The 22402-nt window shown below is 37.7% G+C and overlaps 1 protein-coding gene and 1 non-coding gene across 2 annotated transcripts in view; one reads left to right on the forward strand and one right to left on the reverse strand.

Annotated features, from left to right (window-relative positions):
- The first annotated feature begins 3440 nt into the window (after positions 1-3440).
- The window catches only part of Rnf24 (ring finger protein 24), a 78720-nt gene continuing 59758 nt past the window's right edge, over positions 3441-22402 (forward strand). The window contains exon 1 of the mRNA XM_027954877.2: positions 3441-3583. The gene's annotated coding sequence lies outside the window, so the exon portion shown is untranslated. The remainder of the gene's footprint in view (positions 3584-22402) is intronic.
- LOC114081257 (U6 spliceosomal RNA) lies at positions 6380-6484 on the reverse strand. The gene has a single exon (XR_003580757.1). It is a non-coding gene; the product is annotated as a U6 spliceosomal RNA (small nuclear RNA).

Genomic DNA, 22402 nt, shown 5'->3' on the forward strand with positions numbered 1-22402 from the left:
GCAAGGCACTAAGCAACTCAGTGAGACCCTGTCTCTAAATAAAATACAAAATAGGACTATGGATGTGGCTTAGTGGTCGAGTGCCCCTGAGTTCAATCCCCAGTACCCACCCCCCCAAAAAAAAGAAGAATTTGCTGGGTGGCAAATTCACCTATAATCCCAGCAGTTTAGGAGGTTGAGGAAGGAGAATCAGGAGCTCAAATCCAGCCTCAGCAACCTAGTGAGGCCCTATGCAACTTAGCAAAACCCTGTCTCTAAATAAAATATTTAAAAAGAGTTGGAGGTGTGGCTCAATGGTTAGCACCCCTGTGTTCAATTCCCAGGATCACTAATAACAATTCTTATTAATAATTATTTATTGTATTGTTATATAATTATTATAAAGAAAGTATAATATAGGAAGGATATGGGAGAGGTCAGGAGGAGGGAGTGTGGAGTGTCTGAGTTCTTTTTTTTTTTTTTTTTTTAGTTAAAAACAGACACAGTACCTTTATTTTATTTATTTATTTTTATAAAGTACTGAGGATTGAACCCAGTGCCTCACACGTGCTAGGAAAGCACTCTACTACTGAGTTACAACCCCAACCCTTTGAGTCCTTTTTGTGCTGCTATTACAGAATACCTAAGACGGGATAATTTACAGAGAACAGAGATTTATTTCTTATAGTTCTATAGGCTGGGAAGTCTGAGATCAATGAGCTGGCATCTGATGAGGGCCCTCTTGCTGCAGTGACCATGGTGGAAAGCAGAATGGCAAGACAGTACACATAGGAGAGAGAGAAAGAAGGGAAGGGGACCAAACTCATCCTTTTATTAGGAGCTCACTCCCACAATAATGGCATTAATCCATTCACCTAATCACCTCTTAAAGGTCCCACTATTGCATTAGTGACTAAGTTTCCAACACAAAAAATCTGGGGGACATATTCAAACCATACAAAGGAGATAGATACCCACATAGAGCCATCTTCTGAAGAACTAAACTGTGAAGTCTTTCCCACCCCTCCCCTGCCTTTCATGTGGAAAAGGGAACATGTTAGCTGGGAAAGTCACTCTTTCAAATTCTGAATGCCTGGAAACCCACCTAAACTCTCCAGAGAAAGAACAGCTCAGACCTCCCTTGATGCCCCTGTACTCCTCCATCACATGTATTTTGTCTAGAGAAATGGTAGTGGTTGGGAGTGGGGAGAGCAGTGAGTTGACCCTTGTGCATTGCTAAGCAATTTTCTCTTTCTCTCTAACACCCAATTTTCCTAAGGACAAAAGTCATGAAGCTGGAGCCACTCCACCCTCTACCCTGTAGCCTGTTTGGACTAGCAATTACTAGCCAAGCTTTATAAACAAAGAAAACGGGTTTCCAAACACAGGCCTTGGGAGGGAAGCCATAAGAAGGGAGAAGAAAAGGAACTCAGCATTTCTCTCCTACTTGAAACCTCCCTGAGCTGCCAGGGAACATTGCCTCCACCAATAACTACTGCATGTCCACTGTGCACCAGTCACATCCTTGGTTCTAAGGAAACACTGCTCTTGATGTTGAAGGACTCATATTCTGGAGGGAGCCAAAATATGCAAATAAGCGGGACCTCAAAGTATGCCTGGCGCTCAGAGAGAAGGGTAAATGACACAGGTGGGGATTTCAAAGGAAAGGATGTCAATGGGTGAAGGGAGTAAGGAGACCCTCCCAAAAAGTGAATTCTTAATATTTAATTTTTAAAGAACAGTTTTAGGTCCACAGCAAAATGAGAGAAAGATGCAGGAACTTCCCTATACTCCCCACACATGCATAACCTCCCCAGTTATCAACATCCTCCATCAGACTGGTACATTTGTTACAACTGATTATTACCCAAAGTCCATAGTTTACATTAGGGGCTGAATACTCTTGGTGCTATATATTCTACAGGTTTGTTCAAAGGTATAATGACTTATATTCACCATTATACTATCATACAGAGTTATTTCCACAGTCCTAAAAATCTTCTGTGGATTTTTAGAGGAAAAAGCAAGATGAGTGTTGCTTTCCTTGTAAAGAAATCAACAGGAAATGAAATCACTGATGGTGAAACACCATGATGGTATTCTGGAAATGGCTGGAAAATAAGGTTTAAGGAGCTGGATGGAGCAGGAAATGAGAAAAAGGCAGATTTGCATATCATGAGACTAGATTTGCATGGGAATGGATTGAGGTGCCTGCAGCAGCTCAGGAGACAGGTGAGAAGACCCGATTTAGACAATGACAAATATCAGTATCATGAAAACTGAGTTGAAAACCCCCTCCTGGTAACTGCTGTGACTGAGGGCAAGGTAGGTAGCCTTCCCCCAGCGTCCTGGCCTGATTGGCAGAGAAGATATGGGTCCAAAACCCCAGGACAGGCAACTCGGATGGAAGAGCTACTGTCTTTCCCCAGCACATGCCTGTACTCATCTCTCACCTTGGGGTACTGTGATCAGTGAGTAGCAGGCTACTTCTTGAGATGTTCACTGATGTTTCCTTTTGACTTCCCCTTGTTTTGAAGGCTTATGGTTTGCCAAAGCAGGAGGAACAGGACTGCAGGCATTTTCCATGATGACATTTTGCTTCCTAAAGTTAAGCTACTAAGCTATTTGTGGTCTATATGAGGGGTACGGGAGGGTAGGGAAAGGAAGGAGAACTTTAGAGAGGGACATAGGGATTGAGGAAAAGGGGCAATCATTTTTGCAAGTCCTGAGCTGCAGTGCCCACACTGCTGAGAAGCTTCAGAAGAGGTTTTGAGGCCTGTTGTTTGCTCCCGGCGGCAGGAGCGGCAAAGTAAAGGCACTGGGAACAAGAACACACTGCCTGCTAAAGACATGAGATCCTTGGAGCTGCATTAGACCCTTGGTCTTGGTATTACAAGAAAGGCTGAGCCCCCACCAAAACAGGTCAATTTCTTGCCTGTCCTTTAGAATGGAAGTTGGGGGTTGAGAGCAATAGGTAAGACATAATTAAATAAAGACATGCACTGTTTCTTGCACACACTTCTCTCCACTATCTGGGCAAAGTCCAGGTGTCATCCATCACAATGTCCTGCAAAGACAGATGGAGGGGGCAATGTGTGCACTTCTCCCCATCAAACTAAGGGTACCCCATTTCATGCACATCCCTGTGTCCCCAAGGACTCCTAGGCGAAAGAGATGGTGTTCCAACCTTTCACTGTCTAAAATTGCTCCCAGCGCAAGCAAAATTCTAAACTCTCTAGCAAGACAGGCTAAACCCCCGCAGTTTCGCGGTTAGACCACGCCAGCCGGCAGGGCGGGGCCAGGCCTGGTCAAGGAACCTCGCGCTTGCGCACTGTCGACGCTGAAGCCGAGGGCCCTCAGCGAGGTAGGCGGGGACTGCCCGGGCATCCGGGTCCCTCACCCCGCCCCCGCTACATGAATGAGAGGCGCGGCGAGCGCCCCTCCCCCGCCGGGCCCGCCCCTCACCGGGGGCAGCCGAGCGCAGTCTGCAGTCGCCACCTCAGCCGCGCTGCTCCCGACGGACTCTTGCCGCCCTCAACCCGCAGCCCTCTGCCGGGCGCTGACGGTCCCGCACGCCCGCCGCCGCAGTAGCCGGCGCGCCCGAGTAAGTGAGCGAGCGAGGACCGGGACGCCGAGACCGCCGCCCCCGGGCTGGGTCTTGAGGGACGGGGCGGGTCCGGGATGCTGAGGAGACCGCGGGCCCGCGTCAGCCTTCCCTACACACTCTGGGGCGCCTCGGCGGGCTGGGCTAGGGGCAGAGGGCTGAGACATTTGCCTCAGGCCGGGGAGAAACGCGTAGAAGGGTTCGGCGCGGCCCGGGGCCGGGGCCAGGGAGCGGTGAATCCTGCACAAAGGGCGGCGTGGGGCTGTCACCCGGAGGTCACCCAGGGCAGGTTCGCGGCCCCCCTCATGCCCTGCCCGCCAGAGCCCTGGCGTCGGGTCCCCGAGCGTGGGAGGCGGCGGGAATGAGCAGGGAGGCGACGAGGAGGATGTCGAGGACGGCTGCCTAGGTGCTGGCGGTGTGGACGCTCCGTGGGGGGCGCGGCGTGGCAGTGTTTTCCTGGTCCCGATCCTCTCCTCCGCCTTCTTTGTGGTGCTTGGCTCGTGCCTGGTTGTCACAGTGTGCATGGCAGTGGTCTGCGTTGAGACCTCTCTCCTTGGCTTACTCATTATGGAAGTCATATGGTGGCCTCATCATGGGGGGAGGTGTGCTCCCACAGGCCAGAGATTTGAGGAGCCTCCTTTGTTTCCGGAGACCTGCTGGGGTGTATGTGAGAGAGAGACACCCATGAAATGAGAGAATCAGATCATCAAGAAGGACATAAGGGGGGAAGGGGGATTGAAGGGAAAAAAAGTAACTTCACACCTTTACCCAGTTCTGCGGTATTATTTTCAAACAGCAGTTTTTTGGTTTCTTAATGTAAAACCGGTGGTTTTCGTTAATTGAAAAAATGCATGTTTATTTTCTTCTAGCTGTAAATTTAGAATACTTTGCTTTGTGGGGGTTAATTAATGGCAATATATCTGTGTACGTGGGAATACTCCAACTCATCGGACAACTCATCTGGCTATAGTTCATTGATAATGTCTTTATACTTGAGAACAAGTCTGTAGGAATACTCCAGTATATCTAGGACACTGTTTTCTGGAATCCCCAGTATAGGCAGATTTCGTTCCTGACTCCCTGAGTTAAGAAGGTGGTCTAGCAGGTTCTTTCCACCTCCTTGCTTTTTTTTTTTTTTTTAATTCCTAATACTTTGGCAAAGATTTTTATTGCATATTACCCTGGCATGCGCCCTTCCTTTGATCTGAATTTTCCTGTATTCTGTTGTCTGGTTGTGCAGCCCAGCTCAATGGCTCCTCTTACAGGACTATTGGAAAACAGAACACCTTTTTTTCATTGTCCTCTTCCCCAGAGAGAGACAGAGAGGGAAGAAGCACTGCAGGTTCTCATAGATATTGGCTGGATAGGACTGCCTGTCTGATTTCGTTGTCTTGGTGAAGTTATGAGGAGTTATAGTTAATGTAGACCAATTAAAAAGAGGCCATTGTGATACCACCATCTATTCTTTGCTATTTTTTTAAAAAATTATTTAAATCTTAGAAGATACTTGTTTTGTTGGATGATTTTCAGTTTATTTTCCACCCTTCTAATTTTGTAGAGTGATGGTAAATTCAGTTACAAAAACACACTTTCAAAATATTTTTTATTATGACATTTTAATTCAAAATAGGGGAGGTAAAAAAAAAAAGAAAGAAAGAAAGAAAATTAGGAGCTAGATGTGGTGGCACAGCCTATAAACCCAGGGGCTCAGGAGGCTGAGGCAGGAGGATGCAAATTTGATACCACCTTAGCAACTTAGTGAGGCCTTGTCTCAAAATTTAAAAAAAAATTTATAAAAGGGTGAACGAGGGATGTGACTCAATGGTTAAGCACCCCTGGGTTCAATCCCTGGTACTCCCCCCCAAAAAAAAAAAATTAAGAGGAATTTATATTGGATGGCATGAATAGTTGGGTATGTTCAATGTTCTAAGATTATTTATTTATTTGGGGGGTACCAGGGATTGAACTCAGGAGGACTCAACCACTGAGCCACATCCCCAGCCCTATTTTGTATTTTATTTAGAGACAAGGTCTCACTGAATTGCTTAGAGCCTTGCTTTTGCTGAGGCTGGCTTTGAACTGGCTTTGAACCTCCTGCCTCAGCCTCCCCAGCTGCTAGTATTACAGGCATGCATCACCATGCCTGGCAAAGTATTTTTTTAGTTGTCAGTGGACATTTATTTTATTTATATGCGGTGCTGAGAATGGAACCCAGTGTCTCACACATGCTAGGCAAATGCTCTACCACTGAGCCACAATACCAGCCCTAAGATTATTTATTTTTGAATCATATGTATTTTAGTTCCTAGTAGTTTGGGATGCAAAATGAAATGTTAACCTTCACAACATCTGTTTATTTATATTCCCTCTGTTTAAAACCTTTGCTTTTTAAATTGAAGGAGAAATTTTCCTCTGGTTGGTTCAAGCTCTGTTATTCTTGGTAAAATGCTTATCTTATGCTACCAAGTTCAAATTCTTTTTTTGTAAGAGCTAAAATTATTAAAAGTTGACTTTTTTAGTTAAAGAAGTTTGGGTTTTATGATGTTCTATTTAAATAAAATTTAAATATCAATGAATTTAGCTTGGGTAAATTAACTTAAAAACTATGTCACTAATATTGAAGCAACCCCAATACATTTATAAATTGCCTGCATAAGACATTTTTTAGAAGTACTTTTAAAATAAACCATAAAGGGAAGTTTTAGATAAACAGTATAACCGGAATTATCACTGTAATAGTCTTGTATTGTACTGCAATTTCATAGAACTTTAATTTTGCAAGAGCCATTTTTTACATCAACAAAGGAACCATTCCTGAATTTGCATGTCATCCTTGTGCAGAGCTCATGCTAATCTCTTTATCATTCACAGTTTTAATATATGTGCTGCTGTAGCAAGCACAACAAAGGACTCCTAATACAGCCTGACCTTGTTATTCAGCATTTTGTTAATCAAAATCTTTACTAACCTAGAGTCTAATGTTTCTGTAAGTATGGTAATTGAAGAAAAATTCTGCAGTGACTTCTAAAACATTGAAGTAGACTAAATTATGTTAAATGTTTTAGTAGTAAGTATATTATTTACATTCATTAGAATACTAATATTATTATATTAGGCATGGTGTAGTTGTATACATGGTGACTTTTTAAAAATATTTTTAGTTGCAGATGGACACAATATCTTTATTTTTTTATTTACTTATTTTTATATGGTGCTGAGGATCGAACCTAGTGCCTCATAAGGAGGCAAGCACTCCACCACTGAGCTACAGCCCCAGCCCACCCTGTGACTTTCTGTTTTCCAAAACTGGGATCCATAATCTTCCCAACAATGTCTGCTAACGAAAGTAAAATGTTGTTCTATTAAGTATCCTTTATTAATAATTATTTTTATTTTAAAATTAGCAGTAATTTTATTGTAACATATTAGCTTGCAGCAGATAAAATCTTTTTTTTTAGACTGGGAAATTACTTAAAAATCATCAATTTCACGTGGTTCAAACTCTGCCAACTCTTAGCAGTTACTTTTGGTATTCCTTATTTATTTTGTTTTTAATTTTCATACTACTGTTTCTTGTTTTATTTAACCTTTGGGGGGAAAAATGGACTTCTACTTTGGAAATTGAAGATTTAGCTGTCCTTCATCCTTACTGGTACTTTACGGTTCCCAGTTACATCAGTATTTAGTATTTTTATGACTATGCCTATTATTCACAGATGAACCATGTAGAGTACTATTATTACATCTTGTTTTTCATTTGCTTAGTTGTGTTTGTATCAGTCACTAATTCTTCCTCCAACTATGACAAAACTGATTATTTTTCAGTATTTTTAAAGGTAACCTCGCAGTTTCACTTCATTTTCCTGGGGGTTGGTCCTGCTGGAGCCCTCCCTTTCCTACTCCAGTTTGTATTGTTTTGCATAGCCATCATCCTAGGACTTCCCTTTGTCATCATGTTGAGAATTCCCTTTGCCATTCCCCTGTGTAGTAGGATCTCCTATTTCTTGGATCCTGTGTCTTCCTCATTCCTTAGTAGCTTCCTGAGAAAGGGTACTTAGAAAATCTGAAATTCCTTCCTGAATTTAGAATTTGCATATCTGGAAATGTCTTCATCTTACCCTCATATTTGATGGGGGTCTAGTTCAGTGGTGAAATGTAGATTGAAAATTAATATCCCTCTTTGAAGGCATTGTTCCATTGTAAACTTCCAGTGTTGCTATTGAGAAATTCAATAGCATTCTAATCCCTAATCCCTTTTTCCCATTCTAGAAGATTTTAGGGTCATCAGTTTATTTGTGGCATTCCTAACATTTCCTGATATATCTTGGTATAGCTCTTTTTCTTTCCTCTGGCTTGTGGAGTAGATTATATTTTCCAAAGTTATCTGCATACATGTGTACCATCTCATATTCTTTCTCCTCATTCCTTCTTTACCTCATACCCCCTCATAATTCCTAACTCCTACATTTGAGCCATGCATCATCAACTCTCCTGGGATCTATCCATGTCAGCATACCCACATGCTCCCATGTTGCTCATCTTTAAAAAACATAACAAATTATAACTTTCCCCGCCTCCCATCAATCACCTCCTGTTTACCTGCATAACTGAAGTCTCACATGAGATGTGCACATTTCCTTCCTACCTCATATATAGTACCTGTCACATTTTGAAATCTATTGTTTACTGATCTTTTTGTCACCTATGCCCCTGGAATGTCAGCTCCAGGAAGGCAAGGACCTCATCTGTCCTGTTTACTATTATGTTCCCTAGAACAGCTGCTAGCAGAAGTACCTATTCAATATATGGGCAAAAAGGTATAATTGACATTTTTAAACTAGTAAAATAGCTCTTGCTTTTTGAAATTTTCTAATAAGAAAATACATTTTCATTTGTTTTTTATTTTCTGCTTTTTGCTGCACTTAGAGTTGGAAAAAATTGTAAGTACTATACAAGTACTATATCATGATTGAATTTTTCCCTAGGTTCCATTTAATTCTTTCCTATGTATAGTTTAGTATTGGCAGTTTTCTGCCAGTATTCCAGCATCAGATTACTTGGAGTTGAATTCAGCTCTTACTTTTTAACCAGTAACTATGGGCAGGTTAACTTCTGTTTCTCCATCTCTAAGATGGAAATAATGATGGTACCCACTGCATGTACTTATTCTGTGAGTTAAAGGAGATAACATGTGAAATGACAAATTCAATACTTGGAACGGCAGTGAACTTAGTGAAAAACAATTATTATTGCAGCCTCCTCCAATTTATAACATTTGGTTATGACCCAGACTCTTTAATATTTTTGTTCAGAATGCTTGTGTCTCCTAGGATATATTGGCTATGAATATGACTCAGCTATTTTTTGGTTTTATGTTTTTTTTTTTGTTTTTTTTTTTCCTGATTCCTTGCCTCTGCTGCAGATTATCCTGTGTTGGATACAATGATCTACAATTCACAAATGAGCACCTTGGCGCACTTACCAGCAGTTTGGGTCATTTGATAAATCATTTTGATCATTTGATAAAATACTTTTTATTTCAAGCCATATCCTGTTTTATTTATTTGTCTTGCTCAGAGATGAAGTGCCTTCTTCATGTTATTCCACATTAACTCTTCTTATTTCATATTTACTTAAACTTTCTTTTTTTTAATATTTTTTTCATTGGAGATGGGCACAATATCTTTATTTTATTTATTTATTTTTTGTATGTGGTGCCGAGGCTCAAACCCAGTGCCTCACGCATGCGAGGCAAGTGCTCTACCACTGAGCCAAAGCCCCGGCCCTATTTATTAAAACTTTCAAAATACCCAATATGTCATCAAACAGATTTTTTTTAAAGTAACTATAAGACACTGATATTTTCAGATACTAGCTAGCTGGGAAGATAAATACAGGTAGCAATACAATATAGTCTACTTTGAGTCACATGAAAAATACAGACAGGCTATAAAAATTCAGAGTAGAACTAGGTCCTGTCAGTCTTATGGGATGCTTTTATGCATGTTAAAATGTTTGCTTTATCTTATTCCCTAATTTTTTGTCTTGATTTTTATTCTGGAAGTTTGCTTAATAATCATGGGAATGTTTTAAGAGATAATATACAAGCTAAAATTGAGAATAATTTTTAGTTTTAGAAATTGTTTCTGGAAGTAATTTAGCAATTACCCTGCCTCTTTCTTTTCTTCTCTAGATAGGTAGTAGGGACTCTTCAAATAATTTGAGCATTTCAGACCTCAGAGTATAGTGTTGGGTAAATTGAGGGTTCTTAAAAGAATGCCAGATGGTTTGAAAGAAGTTGTGAGCACTCCAACTAGCGCAGTCCTTTGAAAGCCAGCTGGCTAAGTCTCTTCTGTGCTGGAGGTAGGAACCAGACACTTTGTTCCATGCCAGCTGGCACATGAATAGCTGGCCAATGGCTTTACTTTTGGTTGGCCACTCTTGGGAAAGACAGCCTGTGCCCTCCATATGCCCTAAGGATAGTCTGGCACCAGAAGAGTTGTATTAGGCCTCCATGGTGCTTGCTCCAAGGGCTGGAGCCAGCCTGCAGTACCAAGGGAAAGGAAGCTAGCTACTTCTTAGATAGCATTACAATTGAACCTCATGTTATTAATTGCTTTGGAAAAGTTTAATGCAGCTTGAATTTTTATGGATTCAATATTAAGTATAATAAAGTTGCTTACAAATAAAGGTGAATGTTTTTATATTCTAAGTAACTACCAGTTTACATGCTTTCAAAGTTCCTGATTAACTTTTCTTAAAGGGAGGTTTGCCTGTTCTTTTTATGGTCATCGTCATCTCCTAAAGTTTTGGTCATTAGGAAGTAAAATTTTTCCTCATATCATAATGCTTGCTCCTATATAAAGTATAGGTTTCAATAAAAAGCTAATTTTGTATATTTTCTTAAAATCTATCTCATTTTGGGGCCAGAGTTGTGGCTCAGTGGTAGAGTGCTCACCTAGCACTTGCGAGGCCCTGGGTTTGATCTTCAGCACCACATAAAAATAAATAAATAAAGATATTGTGTCCAACTAAAAAATAAATATTAAAAAAAATCTCTCATTTTATCTGCTCTTCATATTTTCTTAGGCAGGCTCTTGTATCAGATACAGTTCCTCACTTCTTTTAGCAAACTTAATTTCAGTGGTTTGAGAATAAAAGAAATGCCAATGTGGCACTGCAGGTAATGTGAGCATCTTTATGATGATATTGTCTAGCTTCAAAATTAATGATTTCACTACAGTCTATCACTATGCTTTATGTTGTGCATGCCTCTTATCCCAGTGTCTGGGGAGGCAGAGGCAGGAAGATGGCAAGTTTAACGCCAGTTTCAGCAAGACCTTGTCTCAAAATAAAACCATGAAATGGGCTGGGGATATAACTCAGTGGTATATCCAGCACCCCTAGGTTCAATCACTGGTACCAAAAAAAAAAAAAAAAAAACCCAAAACAAAACTTTTTTTTTTTCACAAATTTGGAGATTGAATGGTGTTGCATTACCTTTACTTGTTGAGTTTATCTAGGCAAACAAAAAATTTATGGACTATCTGTATCTCTGATTCCCTCCCACATCTGAACATTTGAAATTATGCCCTGCAGTATAAACTTGCAATAGAATCTAGGCATCATATCCAAATACTCTTTTGATCTTGAACTGAATAAAAATTTGGCAGATAATGAAACATCAAATTATGAGTTAATGTAGTTTGTGGGAAATGGGTGGGTAGGGAAATCAGAACTGTAGGCTGTCATTCTTTTTCTTTAGCATAAAAGAAATTACCAAACTCTCCCAAATGTGTTAGAAATCTTATGCATTGCTATAACTAATTTTTTTTTTTACTCAAACTTGTTGATTATCTCTGAAAACAGGCTAGAAGGACATCTTGTGGAAATGTCTAAGATTACTTTAAAAATCACAAAGCAATATATTAATTGGGCAATATATTATACTGAGAAATCATCTTTCACATTTTGTTAATCTGTACTGAAAACATTTCATGCCTGTAGTTTTACATGTGTTTCTTATTTACTCCTTACAACAATCCTCAAAACATTATGTATGATAAAACTAAAGATGAAAAAAGTAATCTGTTCAGGTTCACAGGTCAAGGGCCAGGTTTAGAAGCCAGGCCTTTATCCTCCAATGCCTATCACCTGTCACATTTGATGACTTTTAGAAGAGAATGGTTGGAAATAAGGACAGATTTAGGGGACATCTACATATTTTCATCTCTTCTAATATTCTGGCAGAACTACTGCAGAAAATAAAAAAGGAAGCAAATAAAAATTATTTTTTAGAATTAGAATGGGTCAAAGCGGATGTATGAATTTCCTAGGGTTGCCATAACAGGTTATCACTAAGTTAGTGGTTTATAACAACAGAAATTTATTTTCTCAGAATTCTGGAATCTAGAAATCATAAATCAAAATGTCAGCAAGGCTACCTGCGACACTCCCTTCAAAGATTCTAGGAGAGAATGTTTCCTTACTTATTCCAGGTTATTTCAGTGTCTTCATGTGGCTTTCTCTTATTTCTCTCTTATAAAGTCACTGTCTACCATTGGATTTATAGTCTACCCAAATAATCCAAAAAGATCTCATCTCCAGATTTTTAATTATGTCTGCAAAAACTCTTTGTCCAAATAAAGTCATATTCATGGGTTTCTGGAATTAAGATATGGACATATGTTTTTGGGAGGCACCGATCAACCCACTACAGGAGGTAAGAACTTTATTGGTGCTAATTTTCTATTTCACTGCTGTGTCACACAGAATCATGTATTAGACAAGTATTCAGTAGATCAAGATACAAAATAGGCAAAGGTATTGGAAGTATAGAAGGACAAAAAACTAAAGTTCAAAGGAAGGTTTGGGGAATTAAGGCAGATTTCATGGTAGTATTCCTTGAAACAAATCATGAAAGATGGACAGATTTTTTTTTTTTTTTTTTTTTTTTGGTACTGGGGATTGAACTCAACCACTGAGCCACATCCCCAGCCCTATTGGTATTTTTTTAGAGACAGGGTCTCACTGAGTTGCTTAGTGCTTCGCTGTTGCTGAAGCTGGCTTTGCACTCAGGATATTCCTGCCTTAGCCTCCCAAGCAGCTGGGAATGGACAGATTTTTATCAGATAGTTGGGGAGTGCAGGTTGTAAAAGTATCAAAAATAAAGATAGGAAGGCATCTTTGTGAGCCATAACTAATGCATTTGACTAAAGTGTAGGATTTAGAGAAATAATGGAAAAAGAGGTTGAAAAGCCTCAGCCAGTTCATGGAAGGGCTGTAGTATTGGGTTGATGAATTTGTATTTAGAGTTATCTACCCATGAGAACATATTACAAGAATTTCTTACAGGTGCCTTCAGAACTATTATAAAGCCCTTTGAAAAATATATATAGTTTTTTTTCTATAGGAAGATTTTCAGAAGGGTTCATAACTCCTAAAAAGATTAAGGAGAACACTGCTTTATTAGGAATGAAATGTTTTATGCTTTGGAAATGTTTCAAGAAATCTATTGATTTTCTTTTTGATTTACTTTGAATTACTACTTGAAAGATAATTTTAAAATTGAGCTCCAGAGAACCTTAGTCAACACTATCTGTGGAATACCTTGTGAATGTTGCATAATAAAAGTTCAGATACTATTTCAGGAGGGATATGAAGGAGGCCATGGGTTCTTAGAAAAGTAATCAAGGCTGGGCGTGGTGGCGCAAGCCTGTAATCCTAGCGGCTCGGGAGGCGGAGGCAGCCTCAGTGATTTAGCGAGGTGCTAAGCAACTCCGTGAAACCCTGTCTCTAATAAAATACAAAATAGGACTAGGGATGTGGTTCAGTGGCCGAGTGTCCCTGAGTTCAATCCCTGGTACTCAAAAACAAAAATTTAAAAAAAAAAAGTAATAAAATGATTACACAAAAAGAAAAATGCACAGCATTCAGTTCAGAATGCAGCTGTGACATCTATTTTCTGTTTCTCCGTTTTCTCTATTTCAGTTTGTTCCACCACCTATTTAGAACTTTGTATATAAAAGCATGACCAGTTCTGAGAGAAGGGATACACAGCTGCATTCCTAAAAGGTTTTTTGTTTGTTTGTTTTAGTATATTCTGTAAAACTGCTTGTTCTTTAGGGTTGTTTTTCTTGTTTTTCAGTGAAACAACCTACTTCAGGAGTAAAACAATGTTTATTTTGTATAACTGGCCATTATACAAGAAGAAAATTGATATATTTTCCATGTAACTCATTCCATTTCTACATAATTAGCCAACATGTAACAATTTTCATTGATCCCTTTGTTATCTATCTGAGATTAATATTACTCAATAGATTTATCTGTACTGTTTTTTAGATTTCTCTGCTACTGAAATTCTTTTTTATTATGAAAATTTGTATACACTCAAAATTAGAGAGTAGCGCTAAATATCCTCATGCTAATCATTCAGATTCAACAGTTAACAAAGTTTGCGGTATTTGTTTCATTTATCCTTTTCTCTTTCATCTTTCCTTGCTGGAGTATTTTAAAGCAAATTCCAGATATTTACCCTACCAAACTTCTATACACATATCTAAAAAATAAGGACATTTCCTTATAAAACCAAAATGCCATTTTTCACACCTAATAAAATTAGCAATTAATTTTTGGTATCATCTCATAACTAGACCTGATTTAGCTTTGCCTGATTGACTTAAGGATCTTTTTTTAGAGATTTGTGGGATCCAGAGTCTACAGATAACATTGGTCATTTTGTCTCTTGTGCCTGTTTTGGTCTAGGGCAATTCCTCCTCCTCTTTGTTTTGTTTTGTGTCATGGACTCATTGCAGGAAATGGGTCAGTTATCCTGTGAACTTTCTCACATTTGTGTTTTGTCCACTTGCTTCATCATGGTGGTGGTTTTTGCTCCATTCCTTATATTTCCTATAAATGGAAGTTAACTCTAGAAGCTTGATTAAAGTCAAATTCGAATTTGTTTGTCTATTTTTGGCAAGAATGCTTACCAAGTGCTTAAATTGCATCATATCTAGAGGCCTGCTGTGTCTGGCTACCCCACTTCTAGTGTTGTGAAAAGACCCCATATAAGTATCTTATCCAAAATCCAAAATGAGGGCTGGAGTTGTGGCCTAGTGGTAGAGCACTTGCCTGGCATGAGTGAGGCCTTTGGTTTGATCCTCAGCACTGCATATAAATAAATAAATAAAGTAAAAGATCAATTTACAACTAAAAAAAAAAACATTTAAAAAAAATCCAAAATGATTTTTCTTCTTCTGTCGTCTCTTCCACATTTATTAGCAAGAATTCTGTAAAGAAAACCTTTACTTCAACAGAGGTATTTGGGATTACCCTGAAATACAGTTTGTATGAGAGGCTACCATAAAACTTTATATTATTGTGTCATTGATAAAAGATAACAAGTTTTAATCAGAATAAGTGGAATTGAGTTCATTGAATTGAGGATTTAATCTTGTTTTAATGAGATATTTAAAAATTTTTAGTTCTATAGCAATATGTAAATGATTGTTTTTCTGTTATAGTTGAGGTATGTACTCCAGTACCTCTGGAAGTTAAAGGTGGAGATACTTGAAAGCCTTTCATAAACTTGAATCAAGCAGTGGAGAGGAAAGAGAATTAAATTAGGGTTAAAAAGTTAGGGGATTTCCAAAGTTGATTTGGCCCAGCCTTCTTCCTTTAATGCAGCTGAATATCTAATCCTTTCATTTGTCATAATAGAATCTCTTTGGGGGTATAAATATCACTAAGTTTCTAAATAGTCCTGAGTCTTGGAATAAAGAAAAATTTATAAAGAAATAATTACTATAAAAGACGTTGTTTTAAAATTTATTTTATCAAGATGAAATAATGATGATCATATTCAAGCATCTTTTTCTAGACTGTTTGCTTCTTTTTTTAAATGTTTTTTAGTTGTAGGTAGACACAATGCCTTTATTTTTATTTATTTATTTTATGTGGTGCTGAGGATCGAACCTAGTTCCTCACCCATGCTAGGTGGGTACTCTATCACTGAGCCACAACCCCAGCCCCTAGACTGTATGCTTCTTAAGCAAGATATTATTCTTAGTTAAACTTTTGATCTAAAGCTATTGGGTTACAAAATGAACTCTGCTCCTCTACTTATCCTACCTCTGCCCCTACCCTTGACTGAATTTAAGAGATTTTTTTAACAATAAAGAACTTCACTTGCCTAATTTTTATTATTTCTCAGAAATATTGCCTAGTGATTCCAAATGCTTGATTACCCTGGGACTCATACTATTGGGTGGGGCCTAGTTTGAATACAGTCTAATCTGAAGTTTCTCTTTAGTTGTTTCTTTCCCCCATTTTAATTTATCTTTAAATCTTTCATGTAAAAGGAGCTTGACTCAGATCCATGGGGTACAAATCACAGAAATGAAAAACATAGGACATGCTGTGCCTTTTTAATGTGGTCTCTTATGTACTTTCTATCAATTACTGGTGTGTGTGTATATCCCTAAAGCATTGACAGTGTTTGGGGGAAATTGTGAATAAAGAAATTATAATTGTGTATTATAGAATTAATGCTTAAATATTTTAAAGGCTGAAGGAATTCTTCACTGAATGTTGTTCTTTTTATTGAAATTTTTCTGAGAGAGAGTTTCTTGATCACCAATTCTCACAATACCTTTTGTTTAACTTCATGTCTTCACTTTTTTTTTTTTTAACTGAATAAAAAATGCTGAGCAAAGAAAGCCTTACTTGTTTGTCCTGCTGCATTTCACCTTAAGACTTTTTATGCATTTTCTGAACCCTTGTGTTCTGGAAAATGTAACCTTGATATCAAATGACAATTAAATAGATCAGTATTCTTAGCTTGATAACCATCGCTAGACAACCCCTAATTAGAGAAGGCTATTAAAACTATATGCTTAGTGTGATTTCTCCATAGGCAAACACTTGCTATGAATATACTGTTTATTTAAAAATAATAATACTGTCTTCTGAAAAATAAAGAATGCCATTAGAAAGGGATGTAGCTCAATGGTGAAGTGCTTGCTTAGCATGCTCAAGGCCCTGGATTCTATCTCTAGCACCACAAAAAATAAACAAACAAGATCATAGACAAAATCAGAATAATTGTTTTAATTGGCTGAGCTAAATATGAAAACGTATTCCTCATCTGAGCTCTAAAATGGTTTTAGTGCTAAAAATTACATTTTCTATTTGGGGAATTAAGCACAGATATGGAATACCTAGTTGTGTACAAGGTGCTAGGTGCTGAGCAGAAGGGTTGAGTTCATCTATGGGATGAGGAAGATGTACTTCCTTTTTGTTAATAACCTTTCTAGGAAATTGTTCCAATGCTGTTGCTTCCTAGCCCTCCCTTAAAGCAGCCAGAAAGCCCACTGTGCTTGGATACCGTCTTTCATCCTTTGTCCTATTTGCTTGTTTGTAACAAGGGGAGGGGAGGGGATGGGATAATAAAGCTAGAAACTGATAAACCACAAAAATTAGCATCCTGCTGTTTGGAGACTGCAAAGCTTGTACATTTCTACCAGAAAAAAAAAAAAAAAAAAGAGTAGTTTTTTCTTTTTAAGAATATTTCAGTTATTTAATCAAATTCTGCTTGGATTTATTACCCTACCATTATTCACAACTCATTTATTTATAATCTCTTATATGCCATCATGTACTGTTCAGAATGAACTTATAGAGATGGAAATTTTTTGATAAAAAGTGCTTGATGAATTAACTCCACTACTTTCATTTATTTTATTAAATGAAATTGTTATCGTTTAATTCTGCATTTATTAGATTTGAGGTTGTTATTTTGATATTTTTTATTGGCATTTTTGGTATTATCTGACTAAGATAACTTCCTACAAATGCAGTAAAATCAGTGGAGCCTGCATTTAGATTTTATTCAGGCTAACTTCCAACTCTCTTAAAAACCTAAGCATATTTTCTTTTACATGGTAAATTCCAGATTTATTTTCACAAAGGCAAAAAAGTAGAATGATGTAGGGAAAAGCATATGGAGTTTAAGCAAGTTCTGACCCTGTTTGTTACTGAAATCTCAGCCATTCTCAGATGGGGGTAATTGCGTTGAATACTTTCAAGTTGTTGTGGTAGTTCAGCTTCTTTAATAAACTGATTTCCTAATGTTTATTGTTACTGTATACAAAGGATGGGACCATGGAAGAAGTATACAATAAAATCTCAGTTGTCTTCTTTTCATAAATATAAGGCCAGTTATGGTGCCAGGCTAAGCCTAGTTACTGAGCTATGCTGCATCAGAGGTTTCATTCCAGTGGTTATCAGATGATGTGAAAAATTGTTGCTACTTAACTGCATTTACTTACTTTATTTTTTTAAAGATTTTTTTAAGATGGACACAATATCTTTATTTTATTTATTTATTTTTTTATGTGGTGCTGAGGATCTAACCCAGTGTCTCACATGTGTGAGGCAAGTGCTCTACTGCTGAGCTATAACCCCAGCCCCTGCATTTACTTTCTTAACTTTAAGGAGATATATATGTATGTGTACACACACACACACACACACACACACACATATAGACATATATGTGTATATATAAAATTTTTGATGGTTGTTTTAAGTCAGTTCTTCCCCCCACTTTTGAACAGTTGTATTGAGATGTAATTTACATTCCATATAGTATGTTCACTTAAGTGTAAAATTAATTGGAATTTAATATATTCACAGAATTGAGCATGTTAGCACAATTTTAGAATATTTTCACTATATTTTTAAAAATTCTTTTAAAAAATTTATTGTTTGTTCTTTTTAGTTACACATGACATTAGAATGTATTTTGACATATGTACATGGAGTATAACTTCCCATTCTTGTGGTTGTACATGATCATTATCATATTTCAAGAACTGGGAACCATGGGATATACCTGTAATCCCAGCAATTTGGGAGGCCGAGGCAGGAGGATTATAAATTCGAGGCCATTCTCAACAATTTAGCCAGACCCTGTCTCAAAATAAAAAGGACTGGGGATATAACTCCTGTGGTAAAGCACCCCTGAGTTCAGGCCTCAATACCAATCAATAAATAAGTAAATAAAATAAAAAGAAGAAATGACTCATTCCTTAAGTCATCACTCCCCACTCTCCCCACACTTCTTTCTGTCTCTATTGATTGGCCTATTCTGAGCATTTTATATAAGTGGAATTATACAATATGTGTCCCTTTGTCACTGGCTTCTTTCACTTAGCATGATGTTTCAAGGTTTATCCTTGTTATCTTTTTGTTATATTAACCTGACAGGCTTGTTGACCTATCTGTAGGATAGGAAGGAGATGAAGTGACTTTTTTGTAATAAAGAAAATTGACTTGTGTCCTGTGGCTCATTATCAGTCACAAATGATGAGAAAAGCTCTCTAAAAGCTGCAGTTGCTGTAGCTGCAGACCAAAGAATGGTGTTCTAGTACAGAATGTGGAAGATTCATGTCCCATCATTCTGTTTAGCTGCTTCTGTGTGCATGAATAATGCCATGATTATTAGTACATCTTTCAATAACAGAGACTAATACTGTGTAACTCTATGGGACTATTGTAACCAAAACTATTGCACCACTGTCATTTTTATTTGCTATTTTCCTCTTGTAACTGGTTTTTCTGTTGACTGTTCTATATAACTCAGACATTGTTATATAATGCTAGGATTACATGCAGTAGTTTTAGTTATTATGTAACTTTATGAGCTGTATGCTAGGTATTTTATTTTGGGATAACCTATTACTGTATATTACAGATTAAGCATCCCTAGCCCAAAAACCTGAAATCTGAAATGTTCCAAAATCTAAAAATTTTTGAGCACTGACATGACAGTTGGATAATTCTATACCCAACCTCATATGACAGGTTACAATCAAAACACAAGCATTGTAAAAATATTATGTAAAATTAGATTCATGATGTGTATACCTGAAACATAATGACTTTCATGTTTGGACTTGGGTCCCATCACCAATATTTCTCATTATGTGTATACAAATATTCTAAAATCTAGGGGAAAAAAATCTAAAAGTCAGTACCTTTTTGGTCCCAAACATTTCAGATAAGAGTTATCTATCCTGTGGTATAAATGAGATGTTGGAGACAGGATACATAGAAATACAATCCTCAGAGCACATTCCTCCCAAATTTGTGGATATAGTTAAAAAAGAAAAATAAGTCAGACTGTCATTTTGAAAATCCAGCCTCTGTGCCTTAGTTTCTTCTGCAAAGTGGGATGATGGTTGAACTGTGATACTTAATTAGTGCTGAAGGTCTTTTTTTCTCGTGGTGCCAGGAATCCAATCCAGGGTCTCATCCATGCCAGGCAAGCATTCCATCACTGAGTCATGTCCCCAGACCTATGCTAAAGGTTTTTAACTGTGGTTCTATGAAATTAATTGGTAAGAAAGAGCATTGCTAGTGATCCTAGACTACTTCTATATCATCTCAAGAGTATGTTGTAGTAGCCAGTTGTAGTATTGCATGCTTGTAATCCCGGCTATGCAGGAGGCTGAGGCAAGAAGATTGCCAAATTGAAGGTCAGCCTGAGCAATTTAAACCCATCTCAAAATAAAAAGCTGGGGATGTGGCTCAGTGGTAGAGAGCCCCTGGATTTGATTCCTAGAAAAAAGATTACCTGATAATGTCAAATTTCCTGTTCTAATGAGTTATCTAATGTTGGTGCCATGACAGAAAGCCAGTAGTATGTAGTCTCAGTAAAAATCATGTTTTTCTGAACAATAATTAGGATTTGTGGTCTGATGTTCTGAATGGTCTGTGAATACAAAATAATTTAAAACATTATGATATCAATATTCAAAATGTTAGAATATTAAAATATTAGAACATCACTGTATGAGATGGTTTCAGCTGTTAACAGAAAACCCAAAACAGCAAATGGCTTAAAACAAGATTAAAAATATCTCTTATTCATGTAAAGTTGGCACAAGCCTGATATGGAGTTTAATGCCATAAGGGACCTTATACTTCTTATCTTCATTTCTCTCTTACCGTACCCCCACTGCAGTTGGATGTAAATCTCATTCTTATTCAGCAGGATGGTGGCGTCCACATTACTGGGAACAGGATCTAGAAAGGAATGAAGCAGAAGGTAAAAGGCACCTGTGAATGCTCTGTTAAGCATGATTCCCAGAAACTTTCATATACTTCTGTCACATTGGCTAGAACTAAAACATACTGACATGCACAGCTGCAAGGAAACTGTGGGAATTGTAGCTGTATGCTTAGCTAAAAAGTCTTAATTTCAGTGAAGAAAGAAGAACAGGTACTCAGGAATGGTAAAGAGGGCGCACCGTCAATCTCTGCCATAATCTCATTAATAATAAACAATGGGGAAACCCAAGGGGCATTTGCCATTATATATCTCTTCCTCTAAAGAAAGAAGGGTTCTGTTTCTAGTAGTTGATATTACAACCTAAGTGAAAATGTCCTTTTAGAAGAAAAAGGCTGGCAGTAGAAACATTTCTTAAGAATATGTCATTCTCTTGGGCTGGGATTGTGGCTCAGTGGTAGAGCGCTCACCTACCATGCTTGAGGTACTGGGTTCGATCCTCAGCACCACATAAATGTAAAATAAAGATATTGTGTCCACCTAAAACTAAAAAATAAATAAATAAATTGAAAAAATTAAAATAAACAACAACAACAAAAAGAATATGTCATTATCTTTTCTGTAATCGGATTAGCACAAGAGGATTATCCAAAAGAGATATTTCCTTGTTTAAATGCTAGAGTTGAGTATAGTTTAGAAGCCAAGCTCTTGTGAGTTGAGTTAGTGTGAATTTTTCCACAGAGCCAAGTAGCCCCTGAAGAAGCAAGGAATAGATCTGACCCAAATATACAGTGATCTTACCTGGAACATACACCTTGTAAGGCTTAAGTCTGGCCTGAGCTCCCATCTCATTCCTTATTTTGTAGTGGGAAAAGTCCATACATTCTAATGTGTGCATCTGTAAAATCAAGATAATAGTGCTTTGCATGATGATAATAGTAGTGGTCTTGTAAAATGTTTTCATAAAGGAAAGAAAACTTCCAGGGCTTATGATATTGCAAGTCTAGGCTCTTTATATTCACTGTTCCAGAATGATATGACCTTTTCAGAATTTTTCGAAGTATAAAATCAGCAGAACCACTCACTTCCCAAAATATTGAAGTAATATATTTCACCTGTCCCATTAACACAGTTATTCCATCCTCCTAAAATCATCTTAAGGATTTTTTCAATACCTTTTTCTTACTTATTTATTCTTATGTGGTGCTAAGGATTGAACCCAGGGCCTTGCACATGCTAGGCAAGCACTCTACCACTGAGCCACAACCCCAGCTCATCTTAAGGATTTTTTTTTTTTTTTTTTTTAAGAACAAGGAGAGTCTAGTAGACAAAGGAGGGGATTTGGGGTTTTTAGTTTTTTAATTATACTGAGGATTGAACCCAGTTGCATTCTTATCACTGAGCTGCATCCTCAGACCTTTTTAAATTTTATTTTTGAGATAGTCTCACTTAATTGCCCAGGCTGGCCTCAAACTTGATATCCTCCTGCTTCATCCTCCAGAGTAGTTGGGATTACAGGTATGAACACACTACCTAGCCAAACAAGGGATCTTCAGGCAGTGCCTAGAGCTATAGTTTTGGAAATTTCAGGTAATTATCATCAGTGTCAAAATACATAAAAAGCAGCCTGCATACTTTTCTGGATTCATAATTATGTGAGGATTACTGAGTTAGTCATGAGCTTGGTAGATGCTGTTTTATGGCCATAGAATTTTCTTTCCTTCTACAAAATTAAGATCCAATAA

Source organism: Marmota flaviventris, chromosome 2 (genome assembly GCF_047511675.1).
Source record: "Marmota flaviventris isolate mMarFla1 chromosome 2, mMarFla1.hap1, whole genome shotgun sequence".
Lineage (NCBI taxonomy): Eukaryota > Metazoa > Chordata > Mammalia > Rodentia > Sciuridae > Marmota > Marmota flaviventris.